A 23823-nucleotide genomic window follows, 5' to 3' on the forward strand; every position below is an offset into this window, starting at 1 on the left:
CTCACACACGCGGCGGTGCGCCCGCCAATTCGGCCGTCACTCTGCTGGGACGCCGGGCGCGCCTCCCCCCGCCGTCCACGAGGAACTGGCTGTTGCGGAAGGAAGCGCTTTCGTCAAATGCGGCCGAAAACTAACATTTTGTGTGTTGGGAGAAAAGCCGAACGCGAATTCTGCCGTGCTCCTACATTAGATGAGCGCCAACGGCCATACCATGATGAATACACCGGTTCTCGTCCGATCACCGAAGTTAAGCATCATCGGGCCCGGCTAGTACTTGGATGGGTGACCGCCTGGGAAACCCGGGTGCTGCTGGCTCCCTTCCTGTTTTATTTTGTTATGTCACCAGCCCAATTTTCAAACTACCTTTCTGTTGTGACAAAGATGCTTCTTTATGCCTTTTAAACTACTGTAATGGTACGAAAATGCAGTAATTAACTCAGTTTGAGGGAGAATGTGCTAACCAAGTTTGCCGAGAGGACTTTCAAAACGACAAAACAGTACGAATCGGCAGGTGATTTCTGAAATACGTCACCGCCTATTGTTGTGTAGGAGTGTAGAGTTCCAAATTTGATTTGTAACCACGAATTTATTCCTTAGTCGTCTCGTCTCGTCTCGTCTCGTCTCGTCCCGCAGACGTTTGTCGTGCTTGCGCTGTCATATGGACCACGACCCGAGCGGCAGCGAGCGGCAGTCGAGCAAAGTCGGGACAAGTCGGGACGGGGACAGGGACAGGGATAGGAATGGTGCGAATGCACTGCAAACTACGCAGACACCTGGTGTGAGGCGAGGCGAGGCGAGGCGAGGCGAGGAAGCCCACATCGCTACCAGTGGGCCCTCCAGCACGACACTGCCACACACCGCACAGGCCCTCCGCTGAACACCAGGGACAAGATGCGTCCTCCGCTAGTGTCGAAGGCTGCACGCGCCCAGCGAATGACAGGGGGTGCAACGAGCAGCAGTGCGTCTCACACACGCGGCGGTGCGCCCGCCAATTCGGCCGTCACTCTGCTGGGACGCCGGGCGCGCCTCCCCCCGCCGTCCACGAGGAACTGGCGGTTGCGGAAGGAAGCGCTTTCGTCAAATGCGGCCGAAAACTAACATTTTGTGTGTTGGGAGAAAAGCCGAACGCGAATTCTGCCGTGCTCCTACATTAGATGAGCGCCAACGGCCATACCATGATAAATACAGCGGTTCTCGTCCGATCACCGAAGTTAAGCATCATCGGGCCCGGCTAGTACTTGGATGGGTGACCGCCTGGGAAACCCGGGTGCTGCTGGCTCCCTTCCTGTTTTATTTTGTTATGTCACCAGCCCAATTTTCAAACTACCTTTCTGTTGTGACAAAGATGCTTCTTTATGCCTTTTAAACTACTGTAATGGAACGAAAATGCAGTAATTAACTCAGTTTGAGGGAGAATGTGCTAACCAAGTTTGCCGAGAGGACTTTGAAAACGACAAAACAGTACGAATCGGCAGGTGATTTCTGAAATACGTCACCGCCTATTGTTGTGTAGGAGTGTAGAGTTCCAAATTTGAATTGTAACCACGAATTTATTCCTTAGTCGTCTCGTCTCGTCTCGTCTCGTCTCGTCCCGCAGACGTTTGTCGTGCTTGCGCTGTCATATGGACCACGACCCGAGCGGCAGCGAGCGGCAGTCGAGCAAAGTCGGGACAAGTCGGGACGGGGACAGGGACAGGGATAGGAATGGTGCGAATGCACTGCAAACTACGCAGACACCTGGTGTGAGGCGAGGCGATTCGAGGCGAGGCGAGGAAGCCCACTTCGCTACCAGTGGGCCCTCCAGCACGACACTGCCACACACCGCACAGGCCCTCCGCTGAACACCAGGGACAAGATGCGTCCTCCGCTAGTGTCGAAGGCTGCACGCGCCCAGCGAATGACAGGGGGTGCAACGAGCAGCAGTGCGTCTCACACACGCGGCGGTGCGCCCGCCAATTCGGCCGTCACTCTGCTGGGACGCCGGGCGCGCCTCCCCCCGCCGTCCACGAGGAACTGGCGGTTGCGGAATGAAGCGCTTTCGTCAAATGCGGCCGAAAACTAACATTTTGTGTGTTGGGAGAAAAGCCGAACGCTAATTCTGCCGTGCTCCTACATTAGATGAGCGCCAACGGCCATACCATGATGAATACACCGGTTCTCGTCCGATCTCCGAAGTTAAGCATCATCGGGCCCGGCTAGTACTTGGATGGGTGACCGCCTGGGAAACCCGGGTGCTGCTGGCTCCCTTCCTGTTTTTTTTTGTTATGTCACCAGCCCAATTTTCAAACTACCTTTCTGTTGTGACAAAGATGCTTCTTTATGCCTTTTAAACTACTGTAATGGTACGAAAATGCAGTAATTAACTCAGTTTGAGGGAGAATGTGCTAACCAAGTTTGCCGAGAGGACTTTGAAAACGACAAAACAGTACGAATCGGCAGGTGATTTCTGAAATACGTCACCGCCTATTGTTGTGTAGGAGTGTAGAGTTCCAAATTTGATTTGTAACCACGAATTTATTCCTTAGTCGTCTCGTCTCGTCTCGTCTCGTCTCGTCCCGCAGACGTTTGTCGTGCATGCGCTGTCATATGGACCACGACCCGAGCGGCAGCGAGCGGCAGTCGAGCAAAGTCGGGACAAGTCGGGACGGGGACAGGGACAGGGATAGGAATGGTGCGAATGCACTGCAAACTACGCAGACACCTGGTGTGAGGCGAGGCGAGGCGAGGCGAGGCGAGGAAGCCCACATCGCTACCAGTGGGCCCTCCAGCACGACACTGCCACACACCGCACAGGCCCTCCGCTGAACACCAGGGACAAGATGCGTCCTCCGCTAGTGTCGAAGGCTGCACGCGCCCAGCGAATGACAGGGGGTGCAACGAGCAGCAGTGCGTCTCACACACGCGGCGGTGCGCCCGCCAATTCGGCCGTCACTCTGCTGGGACGCCGGGCGCGCCTCCCCCCGCCGTCCTCGAAGAACTGGCGGTTGCGGAAGGAAGCGCTTTCGTCAAATGCGGCCGAAAACTAACATTTTGTGTGTTGGGAGAAAAGCCGAACGCTAATTCTGCCGTGCTCCTACATTAGATGAGCGCCAACGGCCATACCATGATGAATACACCGGTTCTCGTCCGATCTCCGAAGTTAAGCATCATCGGGCCCGGCTAGTACTTGGATGGGTGACCGCCTGGGAAACCCGGGTGCTGCTGGCTCCCTTCCTGTTTTTTTTTGTTATGTCACCAGCCCAATTTTCAAACTACCTTTCTGTTGTGACAAAGATGCTTCTTTATGCCTTTTAAACTACTGTAATGGTACGAAAATGCAGTAATTAACTCAGTTTGAGGGAGAATGTGCTAACCAAGTTTGCCAAGAGGACTTTGAGAACGACAAAACACTACGAATCGGCAGATGATTTCTGAAATACGTCACCGCCTATTGTTGTGTAGGAGTGTAGAGTTCCAAATTTGATATGTAACCACGAATTTATTCCTTAGTCGTCTCGTCTCGTCTCGTCTCGTCTCGTCCCGCAGACGTTTGTCGTGCTTGCGCTGTCATATGGACCACGACCCGAGCGGCAGCGAGCGGCAGTCGAGCAAAGTCGGGCCAAGTCGGGACGGGGACAGGGACAGAAATAGGAATGGTGAGAATGCACTGCAAACTACGCAGACACCTGGTGTGAGGCGAGGCGAGGCGAGGCGAGGAAGCCCATATCGCTACCAGTGGGCCCTCCAGCACGACACTGCCACACCCCGCACAGGCCCTCCGCTGAACACCAGGGACAAGATGCGTCCTCCGCTAGTGTCGAAGGCTGCACGCGCCCAGCGAATGACAGGGGGTGCAACGAGCAGCAGTGCGTCTCACACACGCGGCGGTGCGCCCGCCAATTCGGCCGTCACTCTGCTGGGACGCCGGGCGCGCCTCCCCCCGCCGTCCTCGAGGAACTGGCGGTTGCGGAAGGAAGCGCTTTCGTCAAATGCGGCCGAAAACTAACATTTTGTGTGTTGGGAGAAAAGCCGAACGCTAATTCTGCCGTGCTCCTACATTAGATGAGCGCCAACGGCCATACCATGATGAATACACCGGTTCTCGTCCGATCTCCGAAGTTAAGCATCATCGGGCCCGGCTAGTACTTGGATGGGTGACCGCCTGGGAAACCCGGGTGCTGCTGGCTCCCTTCGTGTTTTTTTTTGTTATGTCACCAGCCCAATTTTCAAACTACCTTTCTGTTGTGACAAAGATGCTTCTTTATGCCTTTTAAACTACTGTAATGGTACGAAAATGCAGTAATTAACTCAGTTTGAGGGAGAATGTGCTAACCAAGTTTGCCGAGAGGACTTTGAAAACGACAAAACAGTACGAATCGGCAGGTGATTTCTGAAATACGTCACCGCCTATTGTTGTGTAGGAGTGTAGAGTTCCAAATTTGATTTGTAACCACGAATTTATTCCTTAGTCGTCTCGTCTCGTCTCGTCTCGTCTCGTCCCGCAGACGTTTGTCGTGCTTGCGCTGTCATATGGACCACGACCCGAGCGGCAGCGAGCGGCAGTCGAGCAAAGTCGGGACAAGTCGGGACGGGGACAGGGACAGGGATAGGAATGGTGCGAATGCACTGCAAACTACGCAGACACCTGGTGTGAGGCGAGGCGAGGCGAGGCGAGGCGAGGAAGCCCACATCGCTACCAGTGGGCCCTCCAGCACGACACTGCCACACACCGCACAGGCCCTCCGCTGAACACCAGGGACAAGATGCGTCCTCCGCTAGTGTCGAAGGCTGCACGCGCCCAGCGAATGACAGGGGGTGCAACGAGCAGCAGTGCGTCTCACACACGCGGCGGTGCGCCCGCCAATTCGGCCGTCACTCTGCTGGGACGCCGGGCGCGCCTCCCCCCGCCGTCCACGAGGAACTGGCGGTTGCGGAAGGAAGCGCTTTCGTCAAATGCGGCCGAAAACTAACATTTTGTGTGTTGGGAGAAAAGCCGAACGCTAATTCTGCCGTGCTCCTACATTAGATGAGCGCCAACGGCCATACCATGATGAATACACCGGTTCTCGTCCGATCACCGAAGTTAAGCATCATCGGGCCCGGCTAGTACTTGGATGGGTGACCGCCTGGGAAACCCGGGTGCTGCTGGCTCCCTTCCTGTTTTTTTTTTTGTTATGTCACCAGCCCAATTTTCAAACTACCTTTCTGTTGTGACAAAGATGCTTCTTTATGCCTTTTAAACTACTGTAATGGTACGAAAATGCAGTAATTAACTCAGTTTGAGGGAGAATGTGCTAACCAAGTTTGCCAAGAGGACTTTGAGAACGACAAAACAGTACGAATCGGCAGGTGATTTCTGAAATACGTCACCGCCTATTGTTGTGTAGGAGTGTAGAGTTCCAAATTTGATTTGTAACCACGAATTTATTCCTTAGTCGTCTCGTCTCGTCTCGTCTCGTCTCGTCCCGCAGACGTTTGTCGTGCTTGCGCTGTCATATGGACCACGACCCGAGCGGCAGCGAGCGGCAGTCGAGCAAAGTCGGGCCAAGTCGGGACGGGGACAGGGACAGAAATAGGAATGGTGAGAATGCACTGCAAACTACGCAGACACCTGGTGTGAGGCGAGGCGAGGCGAGGCGAGGAAGCCCATATCGCTACCAGGGGGCCCTCCAGCACGACACTGCCACACCCCGCACAGGCCCTCCGCTGAACACCAGGGACAAGATGCGTCCTCCGCTAGTGTCGAAGGCTGCACGCGCCCAGCGAATGACAGGGGGTGCAACGAGCAGCAGTGCGTCTCACACACGCGGCGGTGCGCCCGCCAATTCGGCCGTCACTCTGCTGGGACGCCGGGCGCGCCTCCCCCCGCCGTCCTCGAGGAACTGGCGGTTGCGGAAGGAAGCGCTTTCGTCAAATGCGGCCGAAAACTAACATTTTGTGTGTTGGGAGAAAAGCCGAACGCTAATTCTGCCGTGCTCCTACATTAGATGAGCGCCAACGGCCATACCATGATGAATACACCGGTTCTCGTCCGATCACCGAAGTTAAGCATCATCGGGCCCGGCTAGTACTTGGATGGGTGACCGCCTGGGAAACCCGGGTGCTGCTGGCTCCCTTCCTGTTTTTTTTTTGTTATGTCACCAGCCCAATTTTCAAACTACCTTTCTGTTGTGACAAAGATGCTTCTTTATGCCTTTTAAACTACTGTAATGGTACGAAAATGCAGTAATTAACTCAGTTTGAGGGAGAATGTGCTAACCAAGTTTGCCAAGAGGACTTTGAGAACGACAAAACAGTACGAATCGGCAGGTGATTTCTGAAATACGTCACCGCCCATTGTTGTGTAGGAGTGTAGAGTTCCAAATTTGATTTGTAACCACGAATTTATTCCTTAGTCGTCTCGTCTCGTCTCGTCTCGTCTCGTCCCGCAGACGTTTGTCGTGCTTGCGCTGTCATATGGACCACGACCCGAGCGGCAGCGAGCGGCAGTCGAGCAAAGTCGGGCCAAGTCGGGACGGGGACAGGGACAGAAATAGGAATGGTGAGAATGCACTGCAAACTACGCAGACACCTGGTGTGAGGCGAGGCGAGGCGAGGCGAGGAAGCCTATATCGCTACCAGTGGGCCCTCCAGCACGACACTGCCACACCCCGCACAGGCCCTCCGCTGAACACCAGGGACAAGATGCGTCCTCCGCTAGTGTCGAAGGCTGCACGCGCCCAGCGAATGACAGGGGGTGCAACGAGCAGCAGTGCGTCTCACACACGCGGCGGTGCGCCCGCCAATTCGGCCGTCACTCTGCTGGGACGCCGGGCGCGCCTCCCCCCGCCGTCCTCGAGGAACTGGCGGTTGCGGAAGGAAGCGCTTTCGTCAAATGCGGCCGAAAACTAACATTTTGTGTGTTGGGAGAAAAGCCGAACGCTAATTCTGCCGTGCTCCTACATTAGATGAGCGCCAACGACCATACCATGATGAATACACCGGTTCTCGTCCGATCTCCGAAGTTAAGCATCATCGGGCCCGGCTAGTACTTGGATGGGTGACCGCCTGGGAAACCCGGGTGCTGCTGGCTCCCTTCCTGTTTTTTTTTTGTTATGTCACCAGCCCAATTTTCAAACTACCTTTCTGTTGTGACAAAGATGCTTCTTTATGCCTTTTAAACTGCTGTAATGGTACGAAAATGCAGTAATTAACTCAGTTTGAGGGAGAATGTGCTAACCAAGTTTGCCAAGAGGACTTTGAGAACGACAAAACAGTACGAATCGGCAGGTGATTTCTGAAATACGTCACCGCCTATTGTTGTGTAGGAGTGTAGAGTTCCAAATTTGATTTGTAACCACGAATTTATTCCTTAGTCGTCTCGTCTCGTCTCGTCTCGTCTCGTCCCGCAGACGTTTGTCGTGCTTGCGCTGTCATATGGACCACGACCCGAGCGGCAGCGAGCGGCAGTCGAGCAAAGTCGGGACAAGTCGGGACGGGGACAGGGACAGGGATAGGAATGGTGCGAATGCACTGCAAACTACGCAGACACCTGGTGTGAGGCGAGGCGAGGCGAGGCGAGGCGAGGAAGCCCACATCGCTACCAGTGGGCCCTAAAGCACGACACTGCCACACACCGCACAGGCCCTCCGCTGAACAACAGAGACAAGATGCGTCCACCGCTAGTGTCGAAGGCTGCACGCGCCCAGCGAATGACAGGGGGTGCAACGAGCAGCAGTGCGTCTCACACACGCGGCGGTGCGCCCGCCAATTCGGCCGTCACTCTGCTGGGACGCCAGGCGCGCCTCCCCCCGCCGTCCACGAGGAACTGGCGGTTGCGGAAGGAAGCGCTTTCGTCAAATGCGGCCGAAAACTAACATTTTGTGTGTTGGGAGAAAAGCCGAACGCGAATTCTGCCGTGCTCCTACATTAGATGAGCGCCAACGGCCATACCATGATGAATACACCGGTTCTCGTCCGATCACCGAAGTTAAGCATCATCGGGCCCGGCTAGTACTTGGATGGGTGACCGCCTGGGAAACCCGGGTGCTGCTGGCTCCCTTCGTGTTTTTTTTTGATATGTCACCAGCCCAATTTTCAAACTACCTTTCTGTTGTGACAAAGATGCTTCTTTATGCCTTTTAAACTACTGTAATGGTACGAAAATGCAGTAATTAACTCAGTTTGAGGGAGAATGTGCTAACCAAGTTTGCCGAGAGGACTTTGAAAACGACAAAACAGTACGAATCGGCAGGTGATTTCTGAAATACGTCACCGCCTATTGTTGTGTAGGAGTGTAGAGTTCCAAATTTGATTTGTAACCACGAATTTATTCCTTAGTCGTCTCGTCTCGTCTCGTCTCGTCTCGTCCCGCAGACGTTTGTCGTGCTTGCGCTGTCATATGGACCACGACCCGAGCGGCAGCGAGCGGCAGTCGAGCAAAGTCGGGACAAGTCGGGACGGGGACAGGGACAGGGATAGGAATGGTGCGAATGCACTGCAAACTACGCAGACACCTGGTGTGAGGCGAGGCGAGGCGAGGCGAGGCGAGGCGAGGAAGCCCACATCGCTACCAGTGGGCCCTCCAGCACGACACTGCCACACACCGCACAGGCCCTCCGCTGAACACCAGGGACAAGATGCGTCCTCCGCTAGTGTCGAAGGCTGCACGCGCCCAGCGAATGACAGGGGGTGCAACGAGCAGCAGTGCGTCTCACACACGCGGCGGTGCGCCCGCCAATTCGGCCGTCACTCTGCTGGGACGCCGGGCGCGCCTCCCCCCGCCGTCCACGAGGAACTGGCGGTTGCGGAAGGAAGCGCTTTCGTCAAATGCGGCCGAAAACTAACATTTTGTGTGTTGGGAGAAAAGCCGAACGCGAATTCTGCCGTGCTCCTACATTAGATGAGCGCCAACGGCCATACCATGATGAATACACCGGTTCTCGTCCGATCACCGAAGTTAACCATCATCGGGCCCGGCTAGTACTTGGATGGGTGACCGCCTGGGAAACCCGGGTGCTGCTGGCTCCCTTCCTGTTTTTTTTTGTTATGTCACCAGCCCAATTTTCAAACTACCTTTCTGTTGTGACAAAGATGCTTCTTTATGCCTTTTAAACTACTGTAATGGTACGAAAAAGCAGTAATTAACTCAGTTTGAGGGAGAATGTGCTAACCAAGTTTGCCAAGAGGACTTTGAGAACGACAAAACAGTACGAATCGGCAGGTGATTTCTGAAATACGTCACCGCCTATTGTTGTGTAGGAGTGTAGAGTTCCAAATTTGATTTGTAACCACGAATTTATTCCTTAGTCGTCTCGTCTCGTCTCGTCTCGTCTCGTCCCGCAGACGTTTGTCGTGCTTGCGCTGTCATATGGACCACGACCCGAGCGGCAGTCGAGCAAAGTCGGGACAAGTCGGGACGGGGACAGGGACAGGGATAGGAATGGTGCGAATGCACTGCAAACTACGCAGACACCTGGTGTGAGGCGAGGCGAGGCGAGGCGAGGCGAGGCGAGGAATCCCACATCGCTACCAGTGGGCCCTCCAGCACGACACTGCCACACCCCGCACAGGCCCTCCGCTGAACACCAGGGACAAGATGCGTCCTCCGCTAGTGTCGAAGGCTGCACGCGCCCAGCGAATGACAGGGGGTGCAACGAGCAGCAGTGCGTCTCACACACGCGGCGGTGCGCCCGCCAATTCGGCCGTCACTCTGCTGGGACGCCGGGCGCGCCTCCCCCCGCCGTCCTCGAGGAACTGGCGGTTGCGGAAGGAAGCGCTTTCGTCAAATGCGGCCGAAAACTAACATTTTGTGTGTTGGGAGAAAAGCCGAACGCTAATTCTGCCGTGCTCCTACATTAGATGAGCGCCAACGGCCATACCATGATGAATACACCGGTTCTCGTCCGATCTCCGAAGTTAAGCATCATCGGGCCCGGCTAGTACTTGGATGGATGACCGCCTGGGAAACCCGGGTGCTGCTGGCTCCCTTCGTGTTTTTTTTCGTTATGTCACCAGCCCAATTTTCAAACTACCTTTCTGTTGTGACAAAGATGCTTCTTTATGCCTTTTAAACTACTGTAATGGTACGAAAATGCAGTAATTAACTCAGTTTGAGTTAGAATGTGCTAACCAAGTTTGCCGAGAGGACTTTGAAAACGACAAAACAGTACGAATCGGCAGGTGATTTCTGAAATACGTCACCGCCTATTGTTGTGTAGGAGTGTAGAGTTCCAAATTTGATTTGTAACCACGAATTTATTCCTTAGTCGTCTCGTCTCGTCTCGTCTCGTCTCGTCCCGCAGACGTTTGTCGTGCTTGCGCTGTCATATGGACCACGACCCGAGCGGCAGCGAGCGGCAGTCGAGCAAAGTCGGGACAAGTCGGGACGGGGACAGGGACAGAAATAGGAATGGTGAGAATGCACTGCAAACTACGCAGACACCTGGTGTGAGGCGAGGCGAGGCGAGGCGAGGAAGCCCATATCGCTACCAGTGGGCCCTCCAGCACGACACTGCCACACCCCGCACAGGCCCTCCGCTGGACACCAGGGACAAGATGCGTCCTCCGCTAGTGTCGAAGGCTGCACGCGCCCAGCGAATGACAGGGGGTGCAACGAGCAGCAGTGCGTCTCACACACGCGGCGGTGCGCCCGCCAATTCGGCCGTCACTCTGCTGGGACGCCGGGCGCGCCTCCCCCCGCCGTCCTCGAGGAACTGGCGGTTGCGGAAGGAAGCGCTTTCGTCAAATGCGGCCGAAAACTAACATTTTGTGTGTTGGGAGAAAAGCCGAACGCGAATTCTGCCGTGCCCTACATTAGATGAGCGCCAACGGCCATACCATGATGAATACACCTGTTCTCGTCCGATCTCCGAAGTTAAGCATCATCGGGCCCGGCTAGTACTTGGATGGGTGACCGCCTGGGAAACCCGGGTGCTGCTGGCTCCCTTCGTGTTTTTTTTTTGTTATGTCACCAGCCCAATTTTCAAACTACCTTTCTGTTGTGACAAAGATGCTTCTTTATGCCTTTTAAACTACTGTAATGGTACGAAAATGCAGTAATTAACTCAGTTTGAGGGAGAATGTGCTAACCAAGTTTGCCGAGAGGACTTTGAAAACGACAAAACAGTACGAATCGGCAGGTGATTTCTGAAATACGTCACCGCCTATTGTTGTGTAGGAGTGTAGAGTTCCAAATTTGATTTGTAACCACGAATTTATTCCTTAGTCGTCCCGTCTCGTCTCGTCTCGTCTCGTCCCGCAGACGTTTGTCGTGCTTGCGCTGTCATATGGACCACGACCCGAGCGGCAGCGAGCGGCAGTCGAGCAAAGTCGGGACAAGTCGGGACGGGGACAGGGACAGGGATAGGAATGGTGCGAATGCACTGCAAACTACGCAGACACCTGGTGTGAGGCGAGGCGAGGCGAGGCGAGGCGAGGAAGCCGACATCGCTACCAGTGGGCCCTCCAGCACGACACTGCCACACCCCGCACCGGCCCTCCGCTGAACACCAGGTACAAGATGCGTCCTCCGCTAGTGTCGAAGGCTGCACGCGCCCAGCGAATGACAGGGGGTGCAACGAGCAGCAGTGCGTCTCACACACGCGGCGGTGCGCCCGCCAATTCGGCCGTCACTCTGCTGGGACGCCGGGCGCGCCTCCCCCCGCCGTCCACGAGGAACTGGCGGTTGCGGAAGGAAGCGCTTTCATCAAATGCGGCCGAAAACTAACATTTTGTGTGTTGGGAGAAAAGCCGAACGCGAATTCTGCCGTGCTCCTACATTAGATGAGCGCCAACGGCCATACCATGATGAATACAGCGGTTCTCGTCCGATCACCGAAGTTAAGAATCATCGGGCCCGGCTAGTACTTGGATGGGTGACCGCGTGGGAAACCCGGGTGCTGCTGGCTCCCTTCCTGTTTTTTTTTGTTATGTCACCAGCCCAATTTTCAAACTACCTTTCTGTTGTGACAAAGATGCTTCTTTATGCCTTTTAAACTACTGTAATGGTACGAAAATGCAGTAATTAACTCAGTTTGAGGGAGAATGTGCTAACCAAGTTTGCCGAGAGGACTTTGAAAACGACAAAACCGTACGAATCGGCAGGTGATTTCTGAAATACGTCACCGCCTATTGTTGTGTAGGAGTGTAGAGTTCCAAATTTGATTTGTAACCACGAATTTATTCCTTAGTCGTCTCGTCTCGTCTCGTCTCGTCTCGTCCCGCAGACGTTTGTCGTGCTTGCGCTGTCATATGGACCACGACCCGAGCGGCAGCGAGCGGCAGTCGAGCAAAGTCGGGACAAGTCGGGACGGGGACAGGGACAGGGATAGGAATGGTGCGAATGCACTGCAAACTACGCAGACACCTGGTGTGAGGCGAGGCGAGGCGAGGCGAGGCGAGGAAGCCCACATCGCTACCAGTGGGCCCTCCAGCACGACACTGCCACACCCCGCACCGGCCCTCCGCTGAACACCAGGTACAAGATGCGTCCTCCGCTAGTGTCGAAGGCTGCACGCGCCCAGCGAATGACAGGGGGTGCAACGAGCAGCAGTGCGTCTCACACACGCGGCGGTGCGCCCGCCAATTCGGCCGTCACTCTGCTGGGACGCCGGGCGCGCCTCCCCCCGCCGTCCACGAGGAACTGGCGGTTGCGGAAGGAAGCGCTTTCGTCAAATGCGGCCGAAAACTAACATTTTGTGTGTTGGGAGAAAAGCCGAACGCGAATTCTGCCGTGCTCCTACATTAGATCAGCGCCAACGGCCATACCATGATGAATACAGCGGTTCTCGTCCGATCACCGAAGTTAAGAATCATCGGGCCCGGCTAGTACTTGGATGGGTGACCGCGTGGGAAACCCGGGTGCTGCTGGCTCCCTTCCTGTTTTTTTTTGTTATGTCACCAGCCCAATTTTCAAACTACCTTTCTGTTGTGACAAAGATGCTTCTTTATGCCTTTTAAACTACTGTAATGGTACGAAAATGCAGTAATTAACACAGTTTGAGGGAGAATGTGCTAACCAAGTTTGCCAAGAGGACTTTGAGAACGACAAAACAGTACGAATCGGCAGGTGATTTCTGAAATACATCACCGCCTATTGTTGTGTAGGAGTGTAGAGTTCCAAATTTGATTTGTAACCACGAATTTATTCCTTAGTCGTCTCGTCTCGTCTCGTCTCGTCTCGTCCCGCAGACGTTTGTCGTGCTTGCGCTGTCATATGGACCACGACCCGAGCGGCAGCGAGCGGCAGTCGAGCAAAGTCGGGACAAGTCGGGACGGGGACAGGGACAGAAATAGGAATGGTGAGAATGCACTGCAAACTACGCAGACACCTGGTGTGAGGCGAGGCGAGGCGAGGCGAGGAAGCCCATATCGCTACCAGTGGGCCCTCCAGCACGACACTGCCACACCCCGCACAGGCCCTCCGCTGAACACCAGGGACAAGATGCGTCCTCCGCTAGTGTCGAAGGCTGCACGCGCCCAGCGAATGACAGGGGGTGCAACGAGCAGCAGTGCGTCTCACACACGCGGCGGTGCGCCCGCCAATTCGGCCGTCACTCTGCTGGGACGCCGGGCGCGCCTCCCCCCGCCGTCCTCGAGGAACTGGCGGTTGCGGAAGGAAGCGCTTTCGTCAAATGCGGCCGAAAACTAACATTTTGTGTGTTGGGAGAAAAGCCGAACGCTAATTCTGCCGTGCTCCTACATTAGATGAGCGCCAACGGCCATACCATGATGAATACACCGGTTCTCGTCCGATCTCCGAAGTTAAGCATCATCGGGCCCGGCTAGTACTTGGATGGATGACCGCCTGGGAAACCCGGGTGCTGCTGGCTCCCTTCGTGTTTTTTTTTTTGTTATGTCACCAGCCCAATTTTCAAACTACCTTTCTGTTGTGACAAAGATGCTTCTTTATGCCTTTTAAACTACTGTAATGGTACGAAAATGCAGTAATTAACTCAGTTTGAGGGAGAATGTGCTAACCAAGTTTGCCGAGAGGACTTTGAAAACGACAAAACCGTACGAATCGGCAGGTGATTTCTGAAATACGTCACCGCCTATTGTTGTGTAGGAGTGTAGAGTTCCAAATTTGATTTGTAACCACGAATTTATTCCTTAGTCGTCTCGTCTCGTCTCGTCTCGTCTCGTCCCGCAGACGTTTGTCGTGCTTGCGCTGTCATATGGACCACGACCCGAGCGGCAGCGAGCGGCAGTCGAGCAAAGTCGGGACAAGTCGGGACGGGGACAGGGACAGGGATAGGAATGGTGCGAATGCACTGCAAACTACGCAGACACCTGGTGTGAGGCGAGGCGAGGCGAGGCGAGGCGAGGAAGCCCACATCGCTACCAGTGGGCCCTCCAGCACGACACTGCCACACACCGCACAGGCCCTCCGCTGAACACCAGGGACAAGATGCGTCCTCCGCTAGTGTCGAAGGCTGCACGCGCCCAGCGAATGACAGGGGGTGCAACGAGCAGCAGTGCGTCTCACACACGCGGCGGTGCGCCCGCCAATTCGGCCGTCACTCTGCTGGGACGCCGGGCGCGCCTCCCCCCGCCGTCCACGAGGAACTGGCGGTTGCGGAAGGAAGCGCTTTCGTCAAATGCGGCCGAAAACTAACATTTTGTGTGTTGGGAGAAAAGCCGAACGCGAATTCTGCCGTGCTCCTACATTAGATGAGCGCCAACGGCCATACTATGATGAATACACCGGTTCTCGTCCGATCACCGAAGTTAAGCATCATCGGGCCCGGCTAGTACTTGGATGGGTGACCGCCTGGGAAACCCGGGTGCTGCTGGCTCCCTTCCTGTTTTTTTTTGTTATGTCATCAGCCCAATTTTCAAACTACCTTTCTGTTGTGACAAAGATGCTTCTTTATGCCTTTTAAACTACTGTAATGGTACGAAAATGCAGTAATTAACTCAGTTTGAGGGAGAATGTGCTAACCAAGTTTGCCAAGAGGACTTTGAGAACGACAAAACAGTACGAATCGGCAGGTGATTTCTGAAATACGTCACCGCCTATTGTTGTGTAGGAGTGTAGAGTTCCAAATTTGATTTGTAACCACGAATTTATTCCTTAGTCGTCTCGTCTCGTCTCGTCTCGTCTCGTCTCGTCCCGCAGACGTTTGTCGTGCTTGCGCTGTCATATGGACCACGACCCGAGCGGCAGCGAGCGGCAGTCGAGCAAAGTCGGGACAAGTCGGGACGGGGACAGGGACAGGGATAGGAATGGTGCGAATGCACTGCAAACTACGCAGACACCTGGTGTGAGGCGAGGCGAGGCGAGGCGAGGCGAGGAAGCCCACATCGCTACCAGTGGGCCCTCCAGCACGACACTGCCACACCCCGCACCGACCCTCCGCTGAACACCAGGTACAAGATGCGTCCTCCGCTAGTGTCGAAGGCTGCACGCGCCCAGCGAATGACAGGGGGTGCAACGAGCAGCAGTGCGTCTCACACACGCGGCGGTGCGCCCGCCAATTCGGCCGTCACTCTGCTGGGACGCCGGGCGCGCCTCCCCGCGCCGTCCTCGAGGAACTGGCGGTTGCGGAAGGAAGCGCTTTCGTCAAATGCGGCCGAAAACTAACATTTTGTGTGTTGGGAGAAAAGCCGAACGCGAATTCTGCCGTGCTCCTACATTAGATGAGCGCCAACGGCCATACCATGATGAATACACCGGTTCTCGTCCGATCACCGAAGTTAAGCATCATCGGGACCGGCTAGTACTTGGATGGGTGACCGCGTGGGAAACCCGGGTGCTGCTGGCTCCCTTCCTGTTTTATTTTGTTATGTCACCAGCCCAATTTTCAAACTACCTTTCTGTTGTGACAAAGATGCTTCTTTATGCCTTTTAAACTACTGTAATGGTACGAAAATGCAGTAATTAACTCAGTTTGAGGGAGAATGTGCTAACCAAGTTTGCCAAGAGCACTTTGAAAACGACAAAACAGTACAAATCGGCAGGTGATTTCTGAAATACGTCACCGCCTATTGTTGTGTAGGAGTGTAGAGTTCCAAATTTGATTTGTAACCACGAATTTATTCCTTAGTCGTCTCGTCTCGTCTCGTCCCGTCTCGTCTCGTCCCGCAGACGTTTGTCGTGCTTGCGCTGTCATATGGACCACGACCCGAGCGGCAGCGAGCGGCAGTCGAGCAAAGTCGGGACAAGTCGGGACGGGGACAGGGACAGGGATAGGAATGGTGCGAATGCACTGCAAACTACGCAGACACCTGGTGTGAGGCGAGGCGAGGCGAGGCGAGGCGAGGAAGCCCACATCGCTACCAGTGGGCCCTCCAGCACGACACTGCCACACCCCGCACCGACCCTCCGCTGAACACCAGGTACAAGATGCGTCCTCCGCTAGTGTCGAAGGCTGCACGCGCCCAGCGAATGACAGGGGGTGCAACGAGCAGCAGTGCGTCTCACACACGCGGCGGTGCGCCCGCCAATTCGGCCGTCACTCTGCTGGGACGCCGGGCGCGCCTCCCCGCGCCGTCCTCGAGGAACTGGCGGTTGCGGAAGGAAGCGCTTTCGTCAAATGCGGCCGAAAACTAACATTTTGTGTGTTGGGAGAAAAGCCGAACGCGAATTCTGCCGTGCTCCTACATTAGATGAGCGCCAACGGCCATACCATGATGAATACACCGGTTCTCGTCCGATCACCGAAGTTAAGCATCATCGGGACCGGCTAGTACTTGGATGGGTGACCGCCTGGGAAACCCGGGTGCTGCTGGCTCCCTTCCTGTTTTATTTTGTTATGTCACCAGCCCAATTTTCAAACTACCTTTCTGTTGTGACAAAGATGCTTCTTTATGCCTTTTAAACTACTGTAATGGTACGAAAATGCAGTAATTAACTCAGTTTGAGGGAGAATGTGCTAACCAAGTTTGCCAAGAGCACTTTGAAAACGACAAAACAGTACAAATCGGCAGGTGATTTCTGAAATACGTCACCGCCTATTGTTGTGTAGGAGTGTAGAGTTCCAAATTTGATTTGTAACCACGAATTTATTCCTTAGTCGTCTCGTCTCGTCTCGTCCCGTCTCGTCTCGTCCCGCAGACGTTTGTCGTGCTTGCGCTGTCATATGGACCACGACCCGAGCGGCAGCGAGCGGCAGTCGAGCAAAGTCGGGACAAGTCGGGACAAGTCGGGACGGGGACAGGGACAGAAATAGGAATGGTGAGAATGCACTGCAAACTACGCAGACACCTGGTGTGAGGCGAGGCGAGGCGAGGCGAGGAAGCCCATATCGCTACCAGTGGGCCCTCCAGCACGACACTGCCACACCCCGCACAGGCCCTCCGCTGAACACCAGGGACAAGATGCGTCCTCCGCTAGTGTCGAAGGCTGCACGCGCCCAGCGAATGACAGGGGGTGCAACGAGCAGCAGTGCGTCTCACACACGCGGCGGTGCGCCCGCCAATTCGGCCGTCACTCTGCTGGGACGCCGGGCGCGCCTCCCCCCGCCGTCCTCGAGGAACTGGCGGTTGCGGAAGGAAGCGCTTTCGTCAAATGCGGCCGAAAACTAACATTTTGTGTGTTGGGAGAAAAGCCGAACGCTAATTCTGCCGTGCTCCTACATTAGATGAGCGCCAACGGCCATACCATGATGAATACACCGGTTCTCGTCCGATCTCCGAAGTTAAGCATCATCGGGCCCGGCTAGTACTTGGATGGATGACCGCCTGGGAAACCCGGGTGCTGCTGGCTCCCTTCGTGTTTTTTTTTTGTTATGTCACCAGCCCAATTTTCAAACTACCTTTCTGTTGTGACAAAGATGCTTCTTTATGCCTTTTAAACTACTGTAATGGTACGAAAATGCAGTAATTAACTCAGTTTGAGGGAGAATGTGCTAACCAAGTTTGCCGAGAGGACTTTGAAAACGACAAAACCGTACGAATCGGCAGGTGATTTCTGAAATACGTCACCGCCTATTGTTGTGTAGGAGTGTAGAGTTCCAAATTTGATTTGTAACCACGAATTTATTCCTTAGTCGTCTCGTCTCGTCTCGTCTCGTCTCGTCCCGCAGACGTTTGTCGTGCTTGCGCTGTCATATGGACCACGACCCGAGCGGCAGCGAGCGGCAGTCGAGCAAAGTCGGGACAAGTCGGGACGGGGACAGGGACAGGGATAGGAATGGTGCGAATGCACTGCAAACTACGCAGACACCTGGTGTGAGGCGAGGCGAGGCGAGGCGAGGCGAGGAAGCCCACATCGCTACCAGTGGGCCCTCCAGCACGACACTGCCACACACCGCACAGGCCCTCCGCTGAACACCAGGGACAAGATGCGTCCTCCGCTAGTGTCGAAGGCTGCACGCGCCCAGCGAATGACAGGGGGTGCAACGAGCAGCAGTGCGTCTCACACACGCGGCGGTGCGCCCGCCAATTCGGCCGTCACTCTGCTGGGACGCCGGGCGCGCCTCCCCCCGCCGTCCACGAGGAACTGGCGGTTGCGGAAGGAAGCGCTTTCGTCAAATGCGGCCGAAAACTAACATTTTGTGTGTTGGGAGAAAAGCCGAACGCGAATTCTGCCGTGCTCCTACATTAGATGAGCGCCAACGGCCATACTATGATGAATACACCGGTTCTCGTCCGATCACCGAAGTTAAGCATCATCGGGCCCGGCTAGTACTTGGATGGGTGACCGCCTGGGAAACCCGGGTGCTGCTGGCTCCCTTCCTGTTTTTTTTTGTTATGTCACCAGCCCAATTTTCAAACTACCTTTCTGTTGTGACAAAGATGCTTCTTTATGCCTTTTAAACTACTGTAATGGTACGAAAATGCAGTAATTAACTCAGTTTGAGGGAGAATGTGCTAACCAAGTTTGCCAAGAGGACTTTGAGAACGACAAAACAGTACGAATCGGCAGGTGATTTCTGAAATACGTCACCGCCTATTGTTGTGTAGGAGTGTAGAGTTCCAAATTTGATTTGTAACCACGAATTTATTCCTTAGTCGTCTCGTCTCGTCTCGTCTCGTCTCGTCTCGTCCCGCAGACGTTTGTCGTGCTTGCGCTGTCATATGGACCACGACCCGAGCGGCAGCGAGCGGCAGTCGAGCAAAGTCGGGACAAGTCGGGACGGGGACAGGGACAGGGATAGGAATGGTGCGAATGCACTGCAAACTACGCAGACACCTGGTGTGAGGCGAGGCGAGGCGAGGCGAGGCGAGGAAGCCCACATCGCTACCAGTGGGCCCTCCAGCACGACACTGCCACACCCCGCACCGACCCTCCGCTGAACACCAGGTACAAGATGCGTCCTCCGCTAGTGTCGAAGGCTGCACGCGCCCAGCGAATGACAGGGGGTGCAACGAGCAGCAGTGCGTCTCACACACGCGGCGGTGCGCCCGCCAATTCGGCCGTCACTCTGCTGGGACGCCGGGCGCGCCTCCCCGCGCCGTCCTCGAGGAACTGGCGGTTGCGGAAGGAAGCGCTTTCGTCAAATGCGGCCGAAAACTAACATTTTGTGTGTTGGGAGAAAAGCCGAACGCGAATTCTGCCGTGCTCCTACATTAGATGAGCGCCAACGGCCATACCATGATGAATACACCGGTTCTCGTCCGATCACCGAAGTTAAGCATCATCGGGACCGGCTAGTACTTGGATGGGTGACCGCGTGGGAAACCCGGGTGCTGCTGGCTCCCTTCCTGTTTTATTTTGTTATGTCACCAGCCCAATTTTCAAACTACCTTTCTGTTGTGACAAAGATGCTTCTTTATGCCTTTTAAACTACTGTAATGGTACGAAAATGCAGTAATTAACTCAGTTTGAGGGAGAATGTGCTAACCAAGTTTGCCAAGAGCACTTTGAAAACGACAAAACAGTACAAATCGGCAGGTGATTTCTGAAATACGTCACCGCCTATTGTTGTGTAGGAGTGTAGAGTTCCAAATTTGATTTGTAACCACGAATTTATTCCTTAGTCGTCTCGTCTCGTCTCGTCCCGTCTCGTCTCGTCCCGCAGACGTTTGTCGTGCTTGCGCTGTCATATGGACCACGACCCGAGCGGCAGCGAGCGGCAGTCGAGCAAAGTCGGGACAAGTCGGGACGGGGACAGGGACAGGGATAGGAATGGTGCGAATGCACTGCAAACTACGCAGACACCTGGTGTGAGGCGAGGCGAGGCGAGGCGAGGCGAGGAAGCCCACATCGCTACCAGTGGGCCCTCCAGCACGACACTGCCACACCCCGCACCGACCCTCCGCTGAACACCAGGTACAAGATGCGTCCTCCGCTAGTGTCGAAGGCTGCACGCGCCCAGCGAATGACAGGGGGTGCAACGAGCAGCAGTGCGTCTCACACACGCGGCGGTGCGCCCGCCAATTCGGCCGTCACTCTGCTGGGACGCCGGGCGCGCCTCCCCGCGCCGTCCTCGAGGAACTGGCGGTTGCGGAAGGAAGCGCTTTCGTCAAATGCGGCCGAAAACTAACATTTTGTGTGTTGGGAGAAAAGCCGAACGCGAATTCTGCCGTGCTCCTACATTAGATGAGCGCCAACGGCCATACCATGATGAATACACCGGTTCTCGTCCGATCACCGAAGTTAAGCATCATCGGGACCGGCTAGTACTTGGATGGGTGACCGCGTGGGAAACCCGGGTGCTGCTGGCTCCCTTCCTGTTTTATTTTGTTATGTCACCAGCCCAATTTTCAAACTACCTTTCTGTTGTGACAAAGATGCTTCTTTATGCCTTTTAAACTACTGTAATGGTACGAAAATGCAGTAATTAACTCAGTTTGAGGGAGAATGTGCTAACCAAGTTTGCCAAGAAGACTTTGAAAACGACAAAACAGTACAAATCGGCAGGTGATTTCTGAAATACGTCACCGCCTATTGTTGTGTAGGAGTGTAGAGTTCCAAATTTGATTTGTAACCACGAATTTATTCCTTAGTCGTCTCGTCTCGTCTCGTCCCGTCTCGTCTCGTCCCGCAGACGTTTGTCGTGCTTGCGCTGTCATATGGACCACGACCCGAGCGGCAGCGAGCGGCAGTCGAGCAAAGTCGGGACAAGTCGGGACGGGGACAGGGACAGAAATAGGAATGGTGAGAATGCACTGCAAACTACGCAGACACCTGGTGTGAGGCGAGGCGAGGCGAGGCGAGGAAGCCCATATCGCTACCAGTGGGCCCTCCAGCACGACACTGCCACACCCCGCACAGGCCCTCCGCTGAACACCAGGGACAAGATGCGTCCTCCGCTAGTGTCGAAGGCTGCACGCGCCCAGCGAATGACAGGGGGTGCAACGAGCAGCAGTGCGTCTCACACACGCGGCGGTGCGCCCGCCAATTCGGCCGTCACTCTGCTGGGACGCCGGGCGCGCCTCCCCCCGCCGTCCACGAGGAACTGGCGGTTGCGGAAGGAAGCGCTTTCGTCAAATACGGCCGAAAACTAACATTTTGTGTGTTGGGAGAAAAGCCGAACGCGAATTCTGCCGTGCTCCTACATTAGATGAGCGCCAACGGCCATACCATGATGAATACACCGGTTCTCGTCCGATCACCGAAGTTAAGCATCATCGGGCCCGGCTAGTACTTGGATGGGTGACCGCCTGGGAAACCCGGGTGCTGCTGGCTCCCTTCCTGTTTTTTTTTGTTATGTCACCAGCCCAATTTTCAAACTACCTTTCTGTTGTGACAAAGATGCTTCTTTATGCCTTTTAAACTACTGTAATGGTACGAAAATGCAGTAATTAACTCAGTTTGAGGGAGAATGTGCTAACCAAGTTTGCCAAGAGGATTTTGAGAACGACAAAACAGTACGAATCGGCAGGTGATTTCTGAAATACGTCACCGCCTATTGTTGTGTAGGAGTGTAGAGTTCCAAATTTGATTTGTAACCACCAATTTATTCCTTAGTCGTCTCGTCTCGTCTCGTCTCGTCTCGTCCCGCAGACGTTTGTCGTGCTTGCGCTGTCATATGGACCACGACCCGAGCGGCAGCGAGCGGCAGTCGAGCAAAGTCGGGACAAGTCGGGACGGGGACAGGGACAGAAATAGGAATGGTGAGAATGCACTGCAAACTACGCAGACACCTGGTGTGAGGCGAGGCGAGGCGAGGCGAGGAAGCCCATATCGCTACCAGTGGGCCCTCCAGCACGACACTGCCACACCCCGCACAGGCCCTCCGCTGAACACCAGGGACAAGATGCGTCCTCCGCTAGGGTCGAAGGCTGCACGCGCCCAGCGAATGACAGGGGGTGCAACGAGCAGCAGTGCGTCTCACACACGCGGCGGTGCGCCCGCCAATTCGGCCGTCACTCTGCTGGGACGCCGGGCGCGCCTCCCCGCGCCGTCCTCGAGGAACTGGCGGTTGCGGAAGGAAGCGCTTTCGTCATATGCGGCCGAAAATTAACATTTTGTGTGTTGGGAGAAAAGCCGAACGCGAATTCTGCCGTGCTCCTACATTAGATGAGCGCCAACGGCCATACCATGATGAATACACCGGTTCTCGTCCGATCACCGAAGTTAAGCATCATCGGGCCCGGCTAGTACTTGGATGGGTGACCGCCTGGGAAACCCGGGTGCTGCTGGCTTCCTTCCTGTTTTTTTTTGTTATGTCACCAGCCCAATTTTCAAACTACCTTTCTGTTGTGACAAAGATGCTTCTTTATGCCTTTTAAACTACTGTAATGGTACGAAAATGCAGTAATTAACTCAGTTTGAGGGAGAATGTGCTAACCAAGTTTGCCGAGAGGACTTTGAAAACGACAAAACAGTACGAATCGGCAGGTGATTTCTGAAATACGTCACCGGTTATTGTTGTGTAGGAGTGTAGAGTTCCAAATTTGATTTGTAACACGAATTTATTCCTTAGTCGTCTCGTATCGTCTCGTCTCGTCTCGTCCCGCAGACGTTTGTCGTGCTTGCGCTGTCATATGGACCACGACCCGAGCAGCAGCGAGCGGCAGTCGAGCGGCAGTCGGGACAAGTCGGGACGGGGACAGGGACAGGGATAGGAATGGTGCGAATGCACTGCAAACTACGCAGACACCTGGTGTGAGGCGAGGCGAGGCGAGGCGAGGCGAGGAAGCCCACATCGCTACCAGTGGGCCCTCCAGCACGACACTGCCACACCCCGCACAGGCCCTCCGCTGAACACCAGGGACAAGATGCGTCCTCCGCTAGTGTAGAAAGGCTGCACGCGCCCAGCGAATGACAGGGGGTGCAACGAGCAGCAGTGCGTCTCACACACGCGGTTGTGCGCCCGCCAATTCGGCCGTCACAATGCTGGGACGGCGGGCGCGCCTCCCCGCGCCGTCCTCGAGGAACTGGCGGTTGCGGAAGGAAGCGCTTTCGTCAAATGCGGCCGAAAACTAACATTTTGTGTGTTGGGAGAAAAGCCGAACGCGAATTCTGCCGTGCTCCTACATTAGATGAGCGCCAACGGCCATACCATGATGAATACAGCGGTTCTCGTCCGATCACCGAAGTTAAGCATCATCGGGCCCGGCTAGTACTTGGATGGGTGACCGCCTGGGAAACCCGGGTGCTGCTGGCTTCCTTCCTGTTTTTTTTTGTTATGTCACCAGCCCAATTTTCAAACTACCTTTCTGTTGTGACAAAGATGCTACTTTATGCCTTTTAAACTACTGTAATGGTACGAAAATGCAGTAATTAACTCAGTTTGAGGGAGAATGTGCTAACCAAGTTTGCCAAGAAGACTTTGAAAACGACAAAACAGTACGAATCGGCAGGTGATTTCTGAAATACGTCACCGCCTATTGTTGTGTAGGAGTGTAGAGTTCCAAATTTGATTTGTAACCACGAATTTATTCCTTAGTCGTCTCGTCTCGTCTCGTCTCGTCTCGTCTCGTCTCGTCCAGCAGACGTTTGACGTGCTTGCGCTGTCATATGGACCACGA

At 54.8% G+C, this 23823-nt stretch overlaps 25 non-coding genes across 25 annotated transcripts; all 25 read left to right on the forward strand.

Annotated features, from left to right (window-relative positions):
* The first annotated feature begins 196 nt into the window (after positions 1–196).
* LOC126159008 (5S ribosomal RNA) lies at positions 197–315 on the forward strand. Its single transcript, XR_007533965.1, has one exon. It is a non-coding gene; the product is annotated as a 5S ribosomal RNA (ribosomal RNA).
* Positions 316–1160: 845 nt separating this feature from the next.
* Positions 1161–1279, forward strand: LOC126158938 (5S ribosomal RNA). The gene has a single exon (XR_007533912.1). It is a non-coding gene; the product is annotated as a 5S ribosomal RNA (ribosomal RNA).
* Positions 1280–2124: 845 nt separating this feature from the next.
* On the forward strand, positions 2125–2243 carry LOC126158648 (5S ribosomal RNA). The gene has a single exon (XR_007533639.1). It is a non-coding gene; the product is annotated as a 5S ribosomal RNA (ribosomal RNA).
* Positions 2244–3088: 845 nt separating this feature from the next.
* On the forward strand, positions 3089–3207 carry LOC126158649 (5S ribosomal RNA). The gene has a single exon (XR_007533640.1). It is a non-coding gene; the product is annotated as a 5S ribosomal RNA (ribosomal RNA).
* Positions 3208–4047: 840 nt separating this feature from the next.
* On the forward strand, positions 4048–4166 carry LOC126158650 (5S ribosomal RNA). The gene has a single exon (XR_007533641.1). It is a non-coding gene; the product is annotated as a 5S ribosomal RNA (ribosomal RNA).
* Positions 4167–5011: 845 nt separating this feature from the next.
* Positions 5012–5130, forward strand: LOC126159019 (5S ribosomal RNA). The gene has a single exon (XR_007533966.1). It is a non-coding gene; the product is annotated as a 5S ribosomal RNA (ribosomal RNA).
* An 842-nt stretch (positions 5131–5972) lies between these two features.
* LOC126159021 (5S ribosomal RNA) lies at positions 5973–6091 on the forward strand. Its single transcript, XR_007533967.1, has one exon. It is a non-coding gene; the product is annotated as a 5S ribosomal RNA (ribosomal RNA).
* Positions 6092–6932: 841 nt separating this feature from the next.
* On the forward strand, positions 6933–7051 carry LOC126158919 (5S ribosomal RNA). Its single transcript, XR_007533894.1, has one exon. It is a non-coding gene; the product is annotated as a 5S ribosomal RNA (ribosomal RNA).
* Positions 7052–7897: 846 nt separating this feature from the next.
* LOC126159022 (5S ribosomal RNA) lies at positions 7898–8016 on the forward strand. The gene has a single exon (XR_007533968.1). It is a non-coding gene; the product is annotated as a 5S ribosomal RNA (ribosomal RNA).
* An 850-nt stretch (positions 8017–8866) lies between these two features.
* On the forward strand, positions 8867–8985 carry LOC126158613 (5S ribosomal RNA). Its single transcript, XR_007533606.1, has one exon. It is a non-coding gene; the product is annotated as a 5S ribosomal RNA (ribosomal RNA).
* An 840-nt stretch (positions 8986–9825) lies between these two features.
* Positions 9826–9944, forward strand: LOC126158908 (5S ribosomal RNA). The gene has a single exon (XR_007533883.1). It is a non-coding gene; the product is annotated as a 5S ribosomal RNA (ribosomal RNA).
* An 839-nt stretch (positions 9945–10783) lies between these two features.
* LOC126158940 (5S ribosomal RNA) lies at positions 10784–10902 on the forward strand. The gene has a single exon (XR_007533913.1). It is a non-coding gene; the product is annotated as a 5S ribosomal RNA (ribosomal RNA).
* An 846-nt stretch (positions 10903–11748) lies between these two features.
* On the forward strand, positions 11749–11867 carry LOC126158966 (5S ribosomal RNA). Its single transcript, XR_007533937.1, has one exon. It is a non-coding gene; the product is annotated as a 5S ribosomal RNA (ribosomal RNA).
* An 845-nt stretch (positions 11868–12712) lies between these two features.
* Positions 12713–12831, forward strand: LOC126158967 (5S ribosomal RNA). Its single transcript, XR_007533938.1, has one exon. It is a non-coding gene; the product is annotated as a 5S ribosomal RNA (ribosomal RNA).
* An 840-nt stretch (positions 12832–13671) lies between these two features.
* LOC126158909 (5S ribosomal RNA) lies at positions 13672–13790 on the forward strand. Its single transcript, XR_007533884.1, has one exon. It is a non-coding gene; the product is annotated as a 5S ribosomal RNA (ribosomal RNA).
* An 847-nt stretch (positions 13791–14637) lies between these two features.
* LOC126158609 (5S ribosomal RNA) lies at positions 14638–14756 on the forward strand. Its single transcript, XR_007533602.1, has one exon. It is a non-coding gene; the product is annotated as a 5S ribosomal RNA (ribosomal RNA).
* An 850-nt stretch (positions 14757–15606) lies between these two features.
* Positions 15607–15725, forward strand: LOC126158915 (5S ribosomal RNA). The gene has a single exon (XR_007533890.1). It is a non-coding gene; the product is annotated as a 5S ribosomal RNA (ribosomal RNA).
* An 850-nt stretch (positions 15726–16575) lies between these two features.
* LOC126158890 (5S ribosomal RNA) lies at positions 16576–16694 on the forward strand. The gene has a single exon (XR_007533866.1). It is a non-coding gene; the product is annotated as a 5S ribosomal RNA (ribosomal RNA).
* An 855-nt stretch (positions 16695–17549) lies between these two features.
* On the forward strand, positions 17550–17668 carry LOC126158910 (5S ribosomal RNA). The gene has a single exon (XR_007533885.1). It is a non-coding gene; the product is annotated as a 5S ribosomal RNA (ribosomal RNA).
* An 846-nt stretch (positions 17669–18514) lies between these two features.
* On the forward strand, positions 18515–18633 carry LOC126158610 (5S ribosomal RNA). The gene has a single exon (XR_007533603.1). It is a non-coding gene; the product is annotated as a 5S ribosomal RNA (ribosomal RNA).
* Positions 18634–19483: 850 nt separating this feature from the next.
* On the forward strand, positions 19484–19602 carry LOC126158916 (5S ribosomal RNA). Its single transcript, XR_007533891.1, has one exon. It is a non-coding gene; the product is annotated as a 5S ribosomal RNA (ribosomal RNA).
* Positions 19603–20452: 850 nt separating this feature from the next.
* LOC126158917 (5S ribosomal RNA) lies at positions 20453–20571 on the forward strand. The gene has a single exon (XR_007533892.1). It is a non-coding gene; the product is annotated as a 5S ribosomal RNA (ribosomal RNA).
* Positions 20572–21416: 845 nt separating this feature from the next.
* Positions 21417–21535, forward strand: LOC126159023 (5S ribosomal RNA). The gene has a single exon (XR_007533969.1). It is a non-coding gene; the product is annotated as a 5S ribosomal RNA (ribosomal RNA).
* Positions 21536–22375: 840 nt separating this feature from the next.
* Positions 22376–22494, forward strand: LOC126159024 (5S ribosomal RNA). The gene has a single exon (XR_007533970.1). It is a non-coding gene; the product is annotated as a 5S ribosomal RNA (ribosomal RNA).
* Positions 22495–23340: 846 nt separating this feature from the next.
* Positions 23341–23459, forward strand: LOC126158850 (5S ribosomal RNA). The gene has a single exon (XR_007533828.1). It is a non-coding gene; the product is annotated as a 5S ribosomal RNA (ribosomal RNA).
* The last annotated feature ends 364 nt before the right edge of the window (positions 23460–23823 follow it).

This window comes from Schistocerca cancellata, unplaced genomic scaffold (genome assembly GCF_023864275.1).
Source record: "Schistocerca cancellata isolate TAMUIC-IGC-003103 unplaced genomic scaffold, iqSchCanc2.1 HiC_scaffold_1114, whole genome shotgun sequence".
Lineage (NCBI taxonomy): Eukaryota > Metazoa > Arthropoda > Insecta > Orthoptera > Acrididae > Schistocerca > Schistocerca cancellata.